Here is a 21762-nt window from a genome sequence, read left to right on the forward strand (position 1 = left end):
TAAAAAATATATATATATATATATATATATATATATTGTAAATTTCAAATACATATTGCAAAATTTACCTCACGTATAAAATGTCAAACTAATACAGATTCATCAAATGATCTAAAGATGTAAATTGTTTTAAAAAATTTCTTACATTGGGGAGTCTTTCGCTCGTGTATAAACTCGACAGAATAATTAAAAATTTATATATATATATATATTCGTCGGATAATTTCTAATGTAGCTACAATCTGTAGAATTTGTTTCCTTCTTTCATAGTGAATTTCTAGTTTTCATTTGAATTTAATTTTAATAATAAAACTGTTTTATTAATTATATGTTCGCCGAATTCCTAAGTATCATAATCTATTTCATTTGCATTTCTTTTATTTAAGTGATATAATTATTTTATGATTGATATGTTATTCATTTTAAATTGTTTTTTTTTTATATGTGAGAATTTATCTCCGTTATTCAATTTATTTAAGTAATCAACTCGTTAAAGAAAATAAAAAAATTGCAAAATTGTTTACTCATGTATACGTTTGTTATAATTTATACATGTAAATCAATCTTTTTCATATTCAATTTAAATTGTAACTTTAGTAAAACTAACTTAAAAGCAGTGATTCGTAAGTTTAGATGTATTTTATTCAAAATCGAAATTTTGAAACAGGCGCGGTAAAAAATATTCTAGTATATATTTTTAAAATCTTTATTTTTAGTAAATAAGTTATTTTTGGCGCTTAATTTAACTTCCATTCAAGATTTTTATGCACATCTTATTCATCAAGGGTTTGTGTTAAAAATTTAAAAATTGACAACTTTTTTTTAAATTTAAAAATACTAATTTTGTTAAGCGATTGGTAAAACATTTCTAATAAGCAAAGTTTTGTGTCTCAGTCTTAGTTAAACGTGGTCTTTTTCAGACAATTAAAATGTGTCTAACACCTCTGAAAATAGTTAAATCCTAAAAAGGGAACTACGTTATTTGAACATCTGAAAAATGTGCGATTATTTTAACATCCAAATTTTGTATTAAAGTTTTTCTTTTAATGAATGAAGCAAACTACGTTATTTTAATTCCTGATTTTTATTGCATTCTGTCAGTATACGAAACTTGCATTAAAGTTACTTGAAATGTTGTTTAATGATCTGGAATTTCTTATTTCATTAATATCCACAACTTAAATTAATTTTTTGAAATGACACGTTACTTATTGATCTCAGAAAACATTTCCCTTTCCATTCCTGAACTAACTACAACAATTATTGTCTTAATTACTTTTGTTTGAAATAGTATTTACAGGATATCTGCACACCTGGAAAGTCATGAGAAATAATGGAAAGTCATGAATTTCGGGTATTGAACATAATTTGTCATGATTTTAATTATTTTTTTAAAAAAATCATTAAAAGTCATAGATTTAGGTTGCCGAAAAATCTCTTTTTTAAAATGGAATTTACACCCCGCCCTTAATGTCATGATGTTCCGAATATCTGAATTCGTAGCAAAATTCCCACTCTGTGATATTTTATTAAAATATAAAATGTTTTTACCATGTTCTTTAAAAATTAGGGTGTGCTTTCAAAAAATGAAAGAAAAAATATCATTTCTAGAGCGAATTATCTTTTAAACGTCTGTGATTTCAGAATTTTTGTTATTTTTTTTTTATCAATTTAAAGTTCTAACTGAAGCAAGCCAGTCATTGACAAATTTGTTTAATTCCGAATTTAAAACAGAAAAGTCAGGAGTATTTCTTTCCTTTCTGATGAACAAGAAAAGTATCTTTAAAATATAATTCCGCAGAAAAAAATTATTATTATTATTTTTTTTTGCTTTTGTATTTTTTTTCCAGCTATTTTATTGCTTCAACTCTTTCTTTACTCTGTTTTTTAAATTTCAAATCTATAAATGTGAAGATGCAGAGTATAACAGTTTTGGTTATACCTGTCATTTAATTTAATGCTATTATAATGCTTTTTTAATTTTATTGTTGTGCTTTCGTCGGAGAAAATAGTAAATTCGTTAAGTCATGAATAATTTTGGAATGAGTCATGGAAAGTCATGGATTTTAAAATCTAAAATGTAGCAAATGTATTTACGATTAAATAGTCAACTCACTTTTTTCTAAGTTTCACTATGATTAACATAAGAGTTATCGAATCCAAAATAAAAACATATCCATACCAAAATCTCTTGACTGAAAAAAAAAAATAATACAGTGACAGAAACTATTGAGATCGAACAACCAGCCATACATGCTGTCGCCAAAAAAAAAGACAGCCAAAAAAAGAAAAAAAAAATCATATCGGGGAGGGGGGAGTATAAGCAAAAAGAAGGGGGGTGGAGAAATCTGGAGGCTTCTTCCGAATAGAGAAAGGTGACTAGAATAAAATTCTCGTGACAGTAGCAAATCAAAAAGGAAAGAAGAATGACAAAAAAAGAAAGAAAGAAGAAACTCCGAGGAGAAAACATCTGTTTTGAGTATGAGACAACTGTTAGGGTTATTCTTCACTCTCCTCAGCAAACGGAGAGGGGGTGGGAGTGATATGCAAATGACGCTAAATCTACTCTTTTCACCCCTTTTTCAGAAGCCATTCAAAAATATCTCCTCAAGCTCGATAAATCGCACTCTTTGCCAACAATCAAAAGATATTCAGGGGGAGTATAGGGATATATATATACATCCCTTTTCTATATATGTATATGGGGAGGGGGGGGACAAGTATTATATTGCTGGAGGTTTTAAGGCCATTCTCTTTTCAGTTGCTTAGATTTGAAATGTTTGCTCGCGTGTTTGTTTGAGAAAACCACCTTTTTTTCCTTCTTTTTTTTATGTACGACTGCTCACTCTTTTTTTTTTTTGATGCCGACCCATTTCAAAATGCTGGATTTCGACAATCATTGGATCGTCGTTCGAGTCATTGATACGCTGAGACGAGATCTCTTGCTTTGATTTTTCCGAACAAATATGCATTTTTATGGGTCCGAGGATGTCTGAAAATTAGTGTTTTAAAAAAATATATATATTTTTTAATTGTTAGTGTAAATTCATTAACATTGAACTACCTTATACTATTTAAAGAATGTGATGAATCTAAACGTTAGGAAATGGGACAGCCTTTCAAACACCTTATAATTTATACATTCTACAATTCATATATTTTATAATTTAGATTATTTTATAATTTATATTCATTGCCACTCCTATTTGATTACATCTTCTGTTTATATTTTTCACAATTTATCTTTTGCATCTTATATTGACAGTCTGTTCAGCTCATCTTTTCTCTACCAGCCCTACCGCTCATTTTTGCCACTACTTGCATTCATTTACCGCTTATCTCTTGCTACATCGTTTGTTATCACTCCCAACCGCTCATCTTTTTTATGACATAATATATTTGCATTCTCTAATTGCCACATTTACAATTAACATTTCCAACCTCCCATTTTTCTATATTCTATACCGCTTATCTGTAATTATCTCACTTATATGACATCTTTTATTTAAACCTTTTAATGCGTCAATATCTCAGTACATACGGATAGTTAAATTCTGATTTTACTTCTCTAATGTAGCGTCTCTTAAGAAAAATGTTAAGCATTTGNACTTTGTATAATATCTCCCCCCTCCCCATCGTACAAAACCGTACATAATAGCAAATCCCTCCCCCCCCCCTTCGGGATGTACGTACTTTTTGAACGGCCCCTTATCAATTAAAAAAAAAATATCTGAAAATGAGCCTAAATGCTGTCCAAATAACCGACAGTCACAGAAAATTGAACAAAAAAATATTTATCAGCGACAAAGAGAAAAACTTTATTCAAATAAATGCAAAACTAAAGTGCACGATTTTAAAATTGTAAATTTAAATCATAGTTTTTTAACATCATTTCGTGAATTTTCAAAACTTTCGAGACCATCCAATCAAAATATGTCACAAATTGTTCACTCATTTTAACATGAAATGAGAAGTAAAAGAGAGAAAAAAATCCTACAACGAGACAGTTTCAGTTTTAAGAATGTATTTTTCTGTATAAATCAAAATCACATTGTTACTGACGAGTTACTAATGAAAATTTAGTCATTCTTGCTTGACACAGCAGTGATTACTTAGATGAATATAAAGTTTTTTCCGTACCTGTAATATTGATTTCTGATCATTGTTGTGTATACATTTGCATTACAATTTTGATTAAAATTAAAAGAATAAAACCATTATGAGTGGTTTTTGCAGATCACCATGTATAGTGCTTAAACATATTATCTGCAAATATAACCACTTGCACTGAAAGGAAGTGCTTTGCATATCAAGATAGAGGGTTCGTGTATCAAATAATGTGACTCTGGTTCGAATTCCAGCGATGGCCACTCGTTCATAATTCTGCTCCCGGCTCGCCTCGTAAAATATCTTTAGCGGTAGAGTCCACTTGCCATCGCTGGGGGAGAGTGGGGTCAGTTGTAACATTTTTTACTTAACTATTTTTAACTAAGAAAAAATCCAATATATTATTAGTATTAATTGAGAGACGAGTAAAGTGGACTATCCTCTACTAGAAAAAAAAAACTTATTTTATATGTTATTATATTAGTTATTAACAATTTTTGACAGTCGTGCACTTGTTACAATTGTCCCCACTTACGGGGTCAATTGTAACAGTTCATAAATTCAACTAAAACATAGTTAATTATACATATTATCATAGTTGTGATATATTTTTTTATTGATCAAAATAGTAGTGATATTTTAGGAGTAAAAATAATAATGAGCAGAGACCTAAAGGGTTAAACTTTTAACTTTAAGGGGTTAAAAATTTTAATTTATGCTGTGAAAGGTGACAAATAAAATAATGCACATGCAACATAATATAAATGATATAGGAAACTATTGGTGGTTCTTAAAGAGTTAAGTAATGGTTTGTAAACATAAGATTATTTATTTTCAGCTGTTACAATCGTCCCTTTACTTATTGTTACAATTGTCCCCAAGACGCCATTTCAGCTTCATTTGTTAAAAACAATGCTAGTTAATTAGCAAAACTAATCTTTTTTTTATTGAAATGTTAATTAAGGTGTCCACTTACATATTCGGTTACTAATTTTTATTTGTTTAAACAAAATTACTTTGTTACAATGTAATATTCTAATACCAAAAAAGTAAGGGTGAAAATATCTTTTGTGATGTTCTTTCAAAAGTACATAAAAATGGTTGCTAGCAGGGATGTACATGTAGATTTATTAAATACACACCTTGTGCGCCACCTAGGAACCAAATCTAGAACCCGACACTCGAAATTTTTGCTCTGTTACAATCGCCCCTGTTACAATTGACCCCACTCTTCCCTATAACAGTGGAAACTTTCGCCTTACCCCTGTCACGCGAATGCTGGTAAATTCTTCAAAAAAGACCGTCACAAAGACTAGTTTGTTCAAATATCTAGGAGTCTTCAGGTTTAGGCTCAAAATTGCAAGACTGCAGAGTTGAACATTATAGTCATAAACCCTATAATGGGTCAGCTTTTCAACGCGAATTATAAAATAATAATAAAATAAAAAAAAACTGCTGTAAATGTGGTTAGGCGATTACACGAGAAAATAAAATAGACGTTCACTCATTTCACAATAATAATAAAAAAGCTAATTTAAATTTCCATAAAGAGCAGTGATTTGCAGTTGTCTGTATTGTAAAGCACACTTGTAATGCGAGTACTAAGCGGGCTATAAAAGGTTTCTTATGGCACGATTGTTTGACTGTAATAAATTCTCTGCATAATGTTCCGATCTCTGCTGTTAATGAAAGCACACATTTAAAAGTGCACACTAATGTTCTTAGACAACATTTTTATCCCCCAATTCAGATTTATTTACCGTGTCCTTCAAGAAGTCCCGAAAACAAACACTTCCTCAATCATACAGAACATTTTTATTTCTGGATTCTCATTACATTTCTCTACCTCACCTCAATCCCCCTCTCTCTTATTCAGAACAAGTAGACGGATACTCAGACGAGTGACCCCCGACACTTTCTTTAAAAACGTGCAGAATTCCGGAGATTCTCTAAAACATTAAATGGAACAGGAAAGGCAAGAAAAAAAAATAGGGGTGGTCTTAAGGAAAGAAGGGTGTAGGGAGAAGTTTTAATACTTCACACAAATACCTATCAAATGAGGGTGGGGGTGGTAGTGAGGAGTCTTATTGTTATTCTGGGGAGGGGGGGTGCCCTTTCTAGACAGGCTGCATTTTAACATATGAGACTAATCGATCTTACAGTCTAGTCTAGACGCTGTGGCCGCGAGCAGTGGCTAGGGTAGATTTGTGTTTGGGTCTGAGTCTACCTTCCGCGCGCTCTTCATCTTCTTTTCATTGTCTTCCCTCTTTCTTTCTCAACTGTACTAGAATTACTTTTGTGCAGGTTTTCGGCTGCCCGACATTTCAAATTTAGGATTGGATTACGTGAAACGGAAAAGTACCGGGTTGAATGGAGCAAAAGGAATGGAATAAATTCAAACCCAATAAATCATTTAAGAGATCCACTGATTTTAAATAATGAAAAAGTTAAATGAGCGAATTTTCAAACCTACAAATTACAATAATTTATCCAGGTGAAGTGATTTGAATCGACCTATTCAATTTAAATACTTTGAATAAAAATTGAAGGATCGGAAAACAAATTTAAAAGAAATGAATTAATTTTAATGACGTAAGTCGGTTCACTCAAAAAAAATACGAATCATAGATTTATGTCATGAAAATACCTGATTTGAAACTTCAAATCATAATTATATAAAACTCATACAAGCGATACAAATTTCAATAATTGGCTGTAATCAACTGATTTAAATCGTTGAGCCAATATAAACTTTTTAAATATTTTGAATTGAATATACACTGAAGAGCCAAAAAAAAAACTGGTGCAAGCATGAGTATGCAAATAAAGGAGTATGGAGCCAATCAAAGTACAGCGCTGCGATCGGCAACGCGTATATAAGACAACGAGTGTCTAGCACAGTTCTTAGATCGTTTACTGCTGCTGCAATGCCAGGATATACAGATTTAAGTGAGTTTGAAGGTGGGTGTTATAGTCGGCGCACGGTAGATGGGACATAGCATCTCCGAGATAGCAATGAAATTTGGATTTTCATGTACGACTATTTCACGAGTATACCGTGAGTATCGGAAATCCGGTAAAACATCAAATCTACGACATCGCTGCGGTCGGAAAAAGATCACGCAAGAACGATATCAGGAGATATCCCCACCCCCTCTTTTTACCACTGGTTTATGGACAGCCCTGCAGGATTCATGGTGTCAATTATCTCCAGCACTACTTCACACATTGATCGAATCCATGCTACGTCATGTTGCGGCACTTCTGCGTGCTTGCGGGGGCCCTACGCGATATTAGGCAGGTATACCAGTTTTTTTGGCTCTTCAGTGTATATACTTGCAAGGGACGTCGTGCCAATTAGGTTCGACATACAAGCGTGACGTCGGCCGTAGCCCTCCAATCAAATCAGATCCGAAAGTTTGATTCAGAGTGATAACTAGAGCCCGGATTTTGATGACCCAAAAAATCTCTACTAATGTCCTTAAAAAGTGCAAAAAATGCCCTTAAAAATGCTCTAAAAATGCGAAAATTGCGCTAAAAATGCCTTATGACATGGCTTAAATAAAGTAAAAATATCGAACTAAAACAATATTTTACTCTTTAAAATTATGAGTCATTTCAAAAACTATAAAGCAATGCAATACTTGTTCTACGTTCATTAAAGTTTGAAAAATATGTTTTATATCCTAAAATAACAAAAAAAGGAAAATATATTGACACCAAAATATTTTTATTTTGTATAGAAACTTTAATGGATATAACAACTTCCATCTCATAATATTACTAAATATCAGAATTACATTGGATTATTAAATGTTTTTTGATAATTTGAAATGTAAACGAGCGTCTCTTGTCTGAAAGTAAATTTTTATAACTGGAGAAGCTTCTTTCAATGTCTACTGATGTTAATGGTGCGTACTTGAAAAAGACGGTCTCACTTACTGACAATTCTTCTTCAATTTGAAAAGTTGTTGCTTCACCTGTTAGTATCCTAGAGATTTTCTTCATTGTTTGGAAGCCAGTGTTCTTCTCCAAAACTTTGTTCAATTTAGCTGCTATACTTTGTCCTATTTTTCCCCTTGCTTTTTGCAACACTCGACTCAGTACATCAATATAATTTATTGCATTGCTAAGTTCGAGTTCGTGTTTCTCCAAGCTTGTAATTGTCGAGGACACAATAGCAAAGTTAGACTTGATAAATGCTAAATTTCCTTTGATTTTATCAGAAGCGAACACGTTTAGCGCTATCTTAATTGGTTCAGCATCTTCTGAATCAAAACTACTGACGATAGACTTTACTATCTTAAAATTTTCACTGTAGTATACGCATGCATCCAACCAGATACCTCATCGTGTGATTACTGGTTTAGGGGGCAAAGCTGACTAGGAGCAAATGCTTTGAAACATTTTTTGAGAGTTACAATATGAAATGTAAAATTATGAGACAAATCTTGCATTTCATGTAATAAAAATACCCCAAAAAAAAATAAAAATTGGAAAAAATTACCAAAAACCTTAAAAAATGCTTTAAAATGCAAAATACGCCCCAAAATTTTTAAAAAAATGCCCTATAAATCTAAAAAAATGCTCTAAAGGACAAAAAATGTCCAAAAATGCGAAAAATGCAAAAAAATGCAAATGTCATCAAAATCCGGGCCTTAGTGATAACCAAAGCCTTAAAGCAGTAACGTTCACGTGCCATACACAATCACGTGATTAGACACAACCATGTGATTAGTTGCAAGTACCCAATTGTACAATTCGAACAGATGAGATTGTACGATATTGAACTGTACAGGATAAAATTGTGCGCAAAAAGATATTTTAATAAACCGAATCAGTCCACTTAATAAATACAAATCGTTGATTAAAGTAACAAACGAGTTAATTTAAATGAGTAGAATCTTTTAAATCAACTTCTTCAAATCTACAAATTATATTCCATGATTCAAATCAACTGATTCGAGTCAATATATTTACATCAAACATTTGAAATAAGAATTTGATTTTGAAATTGCATTTAAAATATGTTAATTAAAAATGATTTAAAATTAAGATTGTGACGAAGAGCACTAGAAATTATACAAAAATAATTTAATTAGCTTAGATTTAATTAACTCAATAGAATTATAATTTAAAATTGTGAACTGATTAGAATCTTCAAATAAAGGCATTCTAAACAGCAACTATTTTAGCTAACCGATATGAATAATTGATTTAATGCAATATTGGCCAAATTATTAGACTCACTATACGATTCTATGTAAATACGCAATTATTAGGCGATGATATACAACTTTATTGCTTTAACAAGACTGAAACCGGTTTGAACTTCTTAACATTCGCGTATAAATTGGTGAAATTAGACGATATAGATTATAAATTCGACAATTGGATAAATGAGACGATATATTATATAAATATAGAATATTTATTATATCAGATATTAAAGTGGTATGTTATAATAATTAGACCAAATGATGAGATGCACTCTAGTGTTTTAATATTTGCATGTTTTGCACGAGCTTATATGCGATACTCTTATATTTAAACATAAATGTAATGGGGTTTTTTTTTAGAGGAGATTTTTTATGCACTTCCCATTTATATTTATTTTTAACTTATTGCGTAACCCATTAATACACGAACATAAACAAGAGTAAACCGTTTTCAGCTGCGTAAAAGCACTGAAGTTGTAGAGTATCACCTGATAAGATTTTACATAGAATCTTACAATGCGTCTAATAATTTCGCCAGGGACTGTTAGAGATTTGAATCGCTGATTTAAATAACGAACAAATTTAAATTTAATTCAATGTTTGGAATATTTCTCACTCATTCAAATAAGCACATTTATTCAAGTCCTGATTTGATCGAGAATAAACGAAGCAAAACTCTGATGACGTTGAACAGAACTCTGAAACAGAATCCTGGATTCGTGCCACTTAACTATGAATCTCCTTATTGGATTCTCCAAGCTTGAATCTATTCATTTAAATATATGAATCAACTCATTCAAATCAGTGGATTATAATTATCGATTCAAATCGATAGACCATAATTATTAATTAACTTACCATAATTATTAATATAATTATTAATTAACTTACCATTAAATAATTGAATAAATTAAGACTTCGAAATCAGCCTGTATATGAAATCAGAATCATCCATTCTTGTAACCTTTCTTTCAATACATTTTAAAGACAATAAATTTTTTACAATTTCAATACATTTTTTATCATACATATTAACCAAATTTATAAGAAGGATTAAAATGTCTTGCATTTATCTCAATATGTATAACATACCTTTTTTTAGTTAATGCTATATGTTATTGTAATGTGCTTTGAGATTATTGGACTTATGAGATAATAACAATAATCAAAATTTTATGTTTCATGTAAAAATGTATATTAACGTGTTTTTTTACGAACATTTATTTGTTGTTTTTTATTTATATAGTTTTGATAAATTTAACCTCAAAGATCATGAAAGTTACCAAAGTGTAAAAAAGTATTTTTCCGACCTCAAAAATTTCACAGATCTGATTCTTTTGTTGTTCCCAGTTTTGGGCTTTTCATTTTTCCTAATTCAAATGTCATTTTCCATTGCTCTATTTTGACTAATTATTCTGCTGACAAAAAAAAATGCTTTAAGTTTCACTTTTTTTTTACTATTTGTAAAACAATTTTAAAAATCAAAATTACTTTAGACACGCAGTTAACTTTATCAAATACAAAACAAAACGTGTGACATATATTTTCTGAATTTATTTTTTTGATATATTTTTCAGAATTTGTTTTCCTAATACATTTTTCAGAATTTGTTTTCCTAATACATTTTTCAGTATTAGTTTTCTTAATAACTTAATCCTAATGTAACTTAATCATTTAAGTTTATCCTAGAATAAAATATCCTAATAATACTTTTATATACACAGTCAATGCCGCTGACTCTTTCGCATTATACTAAAGATGTTATGCTCACATTTAAAATACTAGAGTTAAAATTTTCATAATTGACTCTTGGTTTAAAAAAATGTAATTAGTATAATTTTGGAACTTGGATATTATTTGTACAAGGCCTAAAAATGGTGGAATTTTCAGTGTTTTCGAACTATGAAATTCTTTGCCTCTGTCGAGAGAAGAAAATGCGTGCAATAATCCTTATCCTAAACTAAATGTCTAAATAAAAAATCAACTATTGCTTGCATAACATATCTTCAGAAATGGAAATGCACCCATCATAAATTATGAAGAGGGTCAACATGTTTCGAGGACTCAAAACAATGGCTTTTTTCAAAACTCTCAGGATGTTATTGAAGATACCCAAATAGATTTTTTTTTAAAAACGCAAAGTTGCCAACGAAAAAGTAAAAAATAGAAATTTCAATTTATACTACTATGTGACTTTTTTTTTCGTTGACAACTTTTTAGTTTTGAGTTTTTATTTTCAAATCTGTTTTGCTTTCATCATTAACATCCGGTGGATCTTGAGAATGGGTGCTTTTATTTTGAATGCTCGAAACATGTAGACTCTTTCTACCTTAATAATTTTTGAAGTATTTCTCTCTCAAGTAAATCACTCGTATGTTTGTAATTAACATAAGGTTGATGCATATAATTAACTCCATAATCATCTTAACAACAATGTGTCAAAATAATTATTTTCTTAACTCGTATTAAAATTGGCGAGATAAATTTATCTTTTTTTTTATGATAAACTATTTTCCGGTGCGAGAGATATTATTCAAGATATTATATAAGGGAATATTATTTAAACTAATGAATAAATATATGCAGCGATAACTTTCCTTTTATACTATAATAAAAATAACCAGATTTTTTCTGAAAATCTGAAATCTTTTCCATATTGAAATGCTCTTTCATTTTTTCCAAGAAAACTGGCTGTAAATCAATAAAAGCAGTTTCAAAACACTTATAGAAGCTCTCAAAAAGCAATAGATCATGAGACATTAAAAATGACAGATTTTCATGAGACATTACGCTGTTATTTTGTAAAGCATTTCATACTAATTTATTATATTTTTAATCCTACCCATTAAAAACTATTTCATTAACACAAAGGCTCTATAAAGGTGCTGTGTAATGGGGGATAGCCTGGTCGGTAGAACGCTAGACTCCCGTTCGTGAGATCAATAACAGCCGACCGAAGACTTCCCCTGCAGTAAATGTCTCAGTCGGGTCACAAAGTCCTCCATTCCTATAACAAATTATGCCTCTGGGGGTACTGGATTGGAGATCTATCGTTCTCTGGTTCAGGTCAAAATTACCATCTGCGGATGAATGCGTGAATGGGTCCGCCCTATAAACTGGTATGACGGAAGTCGAATTTTTGGCCTACTGAAAAACAAGAACACCCCTAATGCCTTAATAGCTTACGATAACAGCAACAACATTTGCGATTTAATTCACAATTTTAAATAAAGTTTAATATATTGTAACAGAAATACTTAAGAAATAATTTTTTTGTACTTAATACTGTCACTTATACCAGTACATATTCATATAGTAGAAGATAAAATGGTCACCCAATAACGATATGTTCTTATTTTTTTTAGGTTGCTTCCGCGTGAAAAATCTCCACATTTTTTTGAAGTTAAGTATGGAATCGTCATAAACATTCACATGACGCTTTTAAAGGTGAGTGGAAAAAAAAAACTTTTTCTACTATTTTTCTATTGAATTTAACGACGTATCTTGTGATGTGTAGTACAGTTTTTCAGACTAAAACTACAACATGGATGATACTTAACGGGTGATTTCCCACCACACATAGAATCATAAATTGCAATTACAGAATTTTGTTTCTGAACATAAATATATTTTTTTATGTATTCACAATTGGTATTCTAAATAAGTTTGTAGTGTGTCTACCACTGCAAAAATATAATTCCAATTCACTAAGACATGCTAACTCGATTCTATAAAAGGGTACCTTTTCATAGATGAAGGTTTACAGGGTCGATAACTATTAGCCCACAAATTCAAAATATTTGTTTCTTCAGTAAACATATTATTCTTGCGCTACACGTGCAGATAAAAACAATAGAATTGTCTAAGTGACTAAATAATTATTGACTAAGATATTTTATGACTATTATTTTTTCGTTAACAAACTAAACGAATGTTAAAAATAAATTTTGTTTTCTTACCTGTTACGACGCACAATACTGTGAGCTTGACAATTTCCTTAGAATTTTAGAGGAGGTTTGCGAGTTAAAAAAGGTTAACCTCTGTTCAAAGCCACATTAATAATAACCTTAAATAAATTTTTAAATAGTTTTATCTTCAAAATTTGCCTGATGAAAATAAATTTATACAAACAATTTAATTTTCCTCGGAAAATATAATTATTTAAAAATGTAAATTTATCTAATATTTCATAACAAAACTATGAAAGTATATTTTAAAACATAGTAATTTAAAAATTTTACTTTACTGCTGGGTTGCATAAACCACATTAGTGATGCTAAATTTGCATTTCTTATAGACATTTATATCATCATTTTGGTGTTGAATAAAGTACAGAAGTAGTAGGGAGAAGTTATAGTTCCTTCTTTTTTTTAATATTTTTTAAATAAAAATATTCAAGTTAGCAATTTACATGTTTTTACCCACTATTTAAATCTAAAAAAATGCAGTTTCTGTGCAATAATTTATTAAAAAAGATTGTTTAAAATTAAGTTTTGCAACTGAAAACAGAAGAAAAAAATTTACTCTATTCTGGTTTGTAAATGCGTCTTTTCTCCCACTATATTGCTGTTGCAGAAAAGCATTATTTACAGAAAGGAACTTCCAAGATTTTATTTTCATCTGATTTAGTTTGTTCGCTATTCATTCAAAGAAAGTTTGCTTCTCTTACGAAATTATATGATATTTGAAGTAACTACTGTACATTTTTTGCGGTATAAAGAGTAAGAATAAAATAAAGATAAGATAAGAATATCAAAAATGATAGTTTAAAGAAAATAGATTCGGAGAAATATCACATATATTAAACAGTCATGTTACATTTTGTATTAAATGAAATTTTTTAATTTTATACTTTTTATGATTATAGCAATTACAATGTTTTTTAATTGCATAAATAATAAACATAATAACGAGATCACCTGCAATGATCATCATTTTAAAATATTTAATATTTTAATTATTTATTAAATATACAATAACGTAAGTGCAAAAACTTAAAATATCACATCAGGTTTGAATACAGAATTCTAAACTTTTGTTTTGCAGACTGATTCCTAGTTTACGCGTCCTAGCAAAACTTTATAAATATTTCGGTTTTAAACCGCACATTAAATTGTAAAGTTCCGCAATATGTCATTTGGCGGTGATATTAAGATTATGACAATTAATCCTTGTATAAAACTATCGCAAAAAGGGATTTTGGATGTGTTCTATACCTAAATTGCGTTAATTTATAATTTAAAAAAAAAGGATAAATTATCACCCTTATGCAGTAATATTATTTTAAAAAAATCGTGACATTTGGTACATTTTGAATCACATTTAATATGTCATAGCGAATTTCATTTTTTCTTATGAAAAAAGAAAAAGTAAATTGATAATCTAAGCAAAGTCATTTTAGATGAAGAATTAATAATACAAACTAAAAAAAAAAATATTAAACTTTAACCGATCATCGGATGAACATTTAAAAACCTCTAAGAACTAAACTAAGAAGAAACAATTTACGCAAATTATAAGTACTAGGGCTAAACCAAAGGAATTATGGATCACCGCTCTTGGGGGGGGGGGAGATTTTTTATGTTGCATCCCCCTTCATCGCCCCCCAACTCTCTTTTCTAAAAGGCCGGGGGAATGCGGGGGAGGTGTTGTTAAATGAGTTGAAGGAACAAAGTGGGGGGGAGGAGGAGTGAGAGGGTGGAAGGAGGGAGGAAATCGTTTAAGTGTCGTGTAGCGGCCGAAGCTACAAGAAAACGGCGGGCATAATCTTCCTGTAAACAAACTGTGTTTAAAAAGAGCTCGTTAATAATCCACAAATTGGGTGGGTCACAAAGGTGGGAGGGGTGGGGAAGGTAGATTTATTTAAAGAGCAAGAAAAGTGTGCCAAAAGATGAAGAGGGGGAGGGAGAGAAAATAAAAGGAGAAAAAAAGGTATGGAAATTAGAGAATGATAAGGGGAAAGCAGCAGCAGACTCTCTCTACACAGCAGGTGCTAGTAATAAGGATCTCTTTAAATGTTTTTGGCAGGAATTACTGAGAGATCATCCTGATTTTTAATAATGGCATCTACTTTTTCCTTTTTTTTTTCTTTTGATATCTTGCTTTATTGTATGTTTTTATTTGTTTATAAATTTATTTGTTTATAAATTTAATTCGTTATACTTTTATTTAATTTTCGCTATTTGGCAGTGGTGGAAATAATTGGGTATATTTTATATTAGAAATGAAAGTGTCAATTTTTTGACTTATGAATGACCAAATTAGTTTTTTCAATAACATTTATATTCGAAAAGTGAATCGAAAAATTATTAACTCATAAAAATCATCCACTTTTTTTTAAAAATTTGTTTTCTTTTTAAAATCTGTAAAAGTACAGAAATCAGTACAATGCCAAAAAAATTGGAGTTCTCAAATAAAACTTATTCTTCTAATTGTATTTGCTAAAATATATTTTTTTAAAAATATAAATTAGCAATCGAAAAATAAGTTTAATTTTTATTGCAAATAAAAACAACTTTTATATGAAAATAAAAAAGAGGATGTTTGATTCGTTCTTGCATAGACCATCGTAGGATGCAAACCTTAGTTTTGTTATGAAATGCATTGATGTATTTTTGATTTTGCAAGTTTTTTTTTCTTTTTAAAAACTTCTGGTTATTTCGATAATAATCATACCCCGATCGTTTTTATTAATAAAGACATGTATTTTGCTGTGACGAAATAATGCGTTTTCGGCTATTTAAACGACAAAAAACTTATTTAATATAATTCATACCTAATAATAAAAAAGAACATTCCTCTTAATTTATGGTTCAATTGCTGGTTTGCAGTACACCTCTGCTGATTTGAATACACATCACTCGCCTAACATATTTTTGGTGGGCATCTTAAATTTAAAATAAATGAGAATGGAAAACAAATTGATGAAGCAGTTTTATTCTCTTTCACAATATCACCTTTTCATCGACGTTTTTGAATGCATGTTTAATATATTAGTAGAGATCCAACATATGATTAAAATCAATTTATTAGTATTGGATTGGAATATTTTCATCCTAACTGATAAACCATAATATAAAACACTCAGAAATAAATCAATTGTGTTTTGAAAAACTTAAAGCTTGTTGCATTTTTTTTTAAATATGAGGAAAAAATTCAAATAATAAGAAAAATCATGGAAAAAATTAAAGTATATTTATTGAATAATACAAATAGCAATTTTAAAAAAAAATGAATATTTTCTCTTAGACGAAAAAAAAAAATTTTAAATTGAAGTTCAATTGAAAGTTAAAAGCATCTTCTTTAAAAAAAATTTATGGAGTTTCTTTACATTTTAAAGATTTTTTTTCCCATTACATTTAAAAGATTTCATTTACATTTTAAAGATTTGGTTTTTTACTTATACAAACTATTTACGACACTTTGAGTACTATCAAATATAAAAACTTGTGTAATGCATAAATAAATGTTTATTAAATTTTTTTTCTTTAAAAAAATTTATTATTGTGTTTTTTTCGTTACCCTCGTTACGGTAGATCTGGAAATTTGAATACAGATATTTATTCTAAGTATTCCATTTAGTAAAATCGTTACCTTGTATATAATTTAATGTTCTATCTAAAAGTAACTTATACTATATTTTTAAATAATTGTCATTCAATAATGATCAATATTATAATAATTATCATTCAAATAATTATCAACGTTATTGTTCTGTTTTATTATAAACCGTGATAATATGATTCTCTTATAATTACGTAACAAGAAGATGAAAGTCAATTAGAAAAATCAAGCTATTATTTTGCAAACTACATTCAACTTAAGGTATTAACGATGAACCTGGTTCTATTGCCAATCATATGATCTGGAGAAAAATGCTTAAATATATACGAAATTCTATATAATATTAGTCTATTGTTTAATATATATATTAGAAAAACTGTATCCAATTGAAATCCTAGTCAAAGTCGATGTAATTGATTTAAAATACTATTTTTAAAGCAAAAAACAAGTTTTAACTAGCATATACTAGAAGATAGTATTTAACAAATAAATAGAATATACAAAAAAGAAGAAATAAATTGCTTTTAAGGTAAGCTCAAATATTCATGTGTATGTCATGTTGGACAAAATGAGTTAAATGTGTTATTATAGAATTATGTTAGTATAGAATCGAATTAGATGAAAAAAAACGAAATAGTATAAAATTGTTTTAATAATTCTGCACTAACTTCACTTTTGTCATATTTCTCTAGAAATGCTTCGATAATTATTTTGTAATTTTAAGGTGTCGTACAGTTTCTCATACATATCAATGAAGTTTATAGCTTTTAGAGGGATTAGCAATAAATAAGAAATGAAAAATAAATGTTTTTGATGGAGATGTTTGATGTTTTTTAGAGTAATTTTTAACTAATTATAAAAATATTGTTTTAAAATTTATAAAAAAAATCGTTAAAAATCGCGCATGATATGAGGAAGTAAAGTATTCCTTTCACACAGCGCATGCGTGGAAAATATTTAAAATTGTCTTTTCGTAACTTCGTTTTGAATCGTATTTCGTTAACTTATGAAAAAAAAGCCTGATTTGAATATCTTAAAAATGTAAAAAGTTTCTATCAACTTTCTAAGTAGCCTTTAGGTTGGCCATATATATTTTTGGCGTTGGCCAAGAAAATAAGGTTTGATGAACAATCATGACATTGGATAGATGAGACGATATATTATATAAATATAGAATATTTATTATGTCAGGTATTATATGAGTATATTTTAATAATGTGATCAAATTATGAGACGAACTGTAATATTTTAATAATGACATATTTTGCACGAGTTTATAGGCATTACTCTTATATTCAAACATACATGTAATGGGTTTATATTCGGGAGATTTTTCATATGCTTCCTTTATGTGTTCATTTTTAACGTATTTCACTACAATGTTAACCCATTGATACACGAACGTAAACAAGTGCAAACCGGTTTCAGTCGCATAAAAACAATAAAGCTATAGAGTATCACCTGATAATTAAGATTTTACATAGAAGTGCGTTTAATAGACTGCAAAGAGGAAGTCCGATACAAGCTGGATTTGACTAAGCAATATCTAATAAATGCCTCCATAAAACATGATTTGATCAAAACATTTTTTTCAAATAAACCGGTCGACATCAGAATTTTATCAAAATCCTATGTTTACATAATGCGGCGTCAGAAAAAAAAAAGACAAAAAAAAAAAAATGCTTTTTAACAAACTAGCCGAAGATGAAAAAACAAAGAGGGTAGCGTGCCTTCTCAATTCATTAGAGAGGAACTTAAATTCCTTGATCTTGCACGCTTTCTGCTGTACCTTTCAGATAAAGAAGAGGATTTCCTCCTTTTCCTTAAAATTCTTCCCCCCCCTCTCCTCCATCGTCCCCAAGGCACAAGGGACTGGTATTAAATTGCCCCAGGATGTTCGGTACTAGGTAGAGGATTCAAAGGCTGCGGCTTCAGGTCGAAATTAAAAGTGGAAGCCTCCTCTCTCTCATCGATTCTAACGTTATCATCAGCCAGCAGCCCTCCACCCCCCCTCCACACACACCTTCCATCCCTAACGAGGCAACCAGCGACGCTGAAGCGGAAAGCCTTTTTCTTTCTGTGTTTGATACACACATTCCTCACACATGCGTGCATGCATTTCGTGGTGTGCACATAACAACACCCCTGCCTGTTATTTCACTAACTACAAGATGTGTACTAGTTTTTCTTTTTAGTGTTATTATTTTGTTCGTTTGCTCTCTTCTTCCGACTCCTCTTTTATGCAACGCTAAAAATTTTCTCAACATAGGTTTTCGAGTCTTGACAGAGAAGGGGCAATTACTCCCTTCTTTTTTGTCGGCAATTTTATTGGGCCTCTGCTCTCGTTTGACCTACTCTAAAGTAGGAGAGGCATCTTCTTTTTTAATTTTTTAGAAATTATTATTTTGTTGTTTTGCCTTCTATTTATAAGTTACGTTTGAAAAGATGCACATTTTTAACACTAAACATACCGTAACCGGTCAAATGACCGCTCAAGAACTTTTGCATCGAAAATGCGCTTATCATCTTATCGTTTTTGCACGTTTGACTTCGTGACTTTTTTCTAACAGTTACATACACTTAATACTCTATTTTTTTAATATTTTATTTGTTTCGAATAATACGTGTCGTATACCTATTTCTACTACAACCGGTCATTTGACCGAGAGAACAATTTATTGCTTTATAAGGTGATCGGATCAGAAATGACGATGTAATGCGTGTTCAACGAATAGCATTCGATGAGTTGCACTTTTCTGCAAAGACTGTTGCGTGGTGAGTTCAATCAGAATAACTGCGAATTCAAATTTCAAGAAAGTACCTAAAATTCTAGATGGGCATTTTTCTGTCAGAAAAAGTGTCAAATTGGCAAGTAGCTTATATTTCATTTGGATAGCTTTACTTCATTTCTAACTAACTGTTACCCAGAAAAATGACGAAACAATCGAGACAGCACAAATTGTTGGTAGAAATAATATTAATTAGAAGAATAATTATAAGAATTATAGAAGAAATAGGTTTGCCGAAAATGTACAATGGAAGCACTTTGTATATGTAAAAATGGAGTTGAGCTATGAATTAAAAATTCTTATTCTTTGTGTTTGTAATACATAAAAATTGGCAATATACAATTTTGTTTAATTATGATAAAGTTATTTTAGTTTATTTAATTCCTAACATCCATATTTCATGCATTCAGTCAAGAAACAAAGTCCGGTCATTTGCCCGACTATGGTAGAAATAGGTATAGATTACGCAATGGTATGTGTTAATGGTGAAATTCTGATTAGGTTTCTTATGTTATTTTAATGAAAATACTTGAATTTAAATCATTAAATGCTCAGGTTGAAGAGCACTACATATTAACCAGCAATTAAGAGGGTAGAATAAAGCATTCTTACGTTAAAATATAGTATAAAGTAGAAGAAAGCAATCTCACGTTAAAACATTGATAAACACGATAGCATAACGAATCCACATTGATAAACATAATAGCGTAACTGAACCCGATGATTCAATGATGAACATTAAATCTATGGAAACAATTCTAATCCACTCTTATAGGTAAAATTATTTGCAATCTCTCATCTTTAGAAAAATTTGGACCCATTTAGAAAATTTCATGACCCAGAAATACACTTGAATTTTTTTTCTCCCCTTTTTCTATTTCCCCCCCTCTTTTTTTGTACGTAATATTTTTTTCATTTATTGATCACCGATGATTTTTTTTATTATCTTTGTTTACATGTAATGTCATCCGTTTTTTAGATCGGAACGGATTCCTGTTCTTTGAAATGCACAAAAATATTTATTATTCATCTAAAAGAATATATAATAACAATTTACTACTTTCATGTAATGCATTCGAGAAGGGACGCATTAAAAGTTGTAGCTTTCCTGCAAAATTAACCAATTTTGCTTAAACGCTTGTCTTTTTTTTTTTTTTTTTTTTAAGAGTCGGGCAATTTAGGCATTTTTGATAAGGTTGAAACTTTCAGAATATGTTCTTTATGTAAAACTATTAGAAACTTGTTTTTTGCAAAGTTATAGAGGGTAAAAACTCTACATCCTCTACAAATTTGAGAAAGGCATACAGACTTAATTCTTTTTGTGAAACTGGTAAATCACGGTACTGACCGTTATTTCATGTTCTAATACTTTCTATCACTTTCACACGAGCTATTAAGACTTGAATACTTTCAGTTGGACCTTTGCATGGAAGGTCAAAGATCATTCGAAAAAAGGCTACTTTCTTATAGTTTGAGGGTCAAAATTTACTAGTACCAAACAGTCAGCTGCTACAAAAAAGTATCTGTAAAACCTGAATCCAGAAATGATTAAAGGAATGATGTGTGATTTAAGCTCTATACAAATATCTAAAACTGCAGTTTCAATCTAGACTTGCGGGGCAAGGAAAAAAGTTACTATCTAGATAAGGTTGTTTCGATGCACTTTTTTAGAGCTGAATCGAATAAAGCATGCCCATGTTAATACAACGTGTATAATAGAAGTTATAAAAACTTATATGCGTCAAGTACATGGATGTGCAGATAAACAAAGATGCAATTCTAGGATTAATCAAATGAACTCTAATTTGAACTGTTTTGTTATAACAACGTATTTTACAAGTCACACAGACAATATTTAAGACAGAAAATAAAAACCAGTAACTCGCGTCCTAAATATATTTATCACATGTACAGTGCTCTAAAAAAAACAGACAACCCTGAATAACTTTTCATCTAATAAGCGTTCTAGGGCTCAGTCTTAATAATTCGAGGGGTTGACCTACATTATGTTAATTAATTAGTGCAGAAAGTGTTTTAAGTTACGAAATCAGACACAAAAACTTTGAATAAACACACCTTTCTTT

The 21762-nt window shown here is 30.0% G+C and overlaps 1 protein-coding gene across 9 annotated transcripts in view; it reads left to right on the forward strand.

The window, feature by feature from the left end:
- The window catches only part of LOC107443893 (myelin transcription factor 1), a 270269-nt gene that overhangs the window by 84499 nt on the left and 164008 nt on the right, over positions 1-21762 (forward strand). For all 9 annotated transcript variants that reach the window (XR_011636254.1, XR_011636255.1, XR_002376833.3 and 6 more), the window contains exon 2: positions 12692-12773. The gene's annotated coding sequence lies outside the window, so the exon portion shown is untranslated. The remainder of the gene's footprint in view (positions 1-12691; positions 12774-21762) is intronic.

The sequence above is a fragment of the Parasteatoda tepidariorum genome, chromosome 2, assembly GCF_043381705.1.
Source record: "Parasteatoda tepidariorum isolate YZ-2023 chromosome 2, CAS_Ptep_4.0, whole genome shotgun sequence".
In the NCBI taxonomy this organism is placed as follows: domain Eukaryota; kingdom Metazoa; phylum Arthropoda; class Arachnida; order Araneae; family Theridiidae; genus Parasteatoda; species Parasteatoda tepidariorum.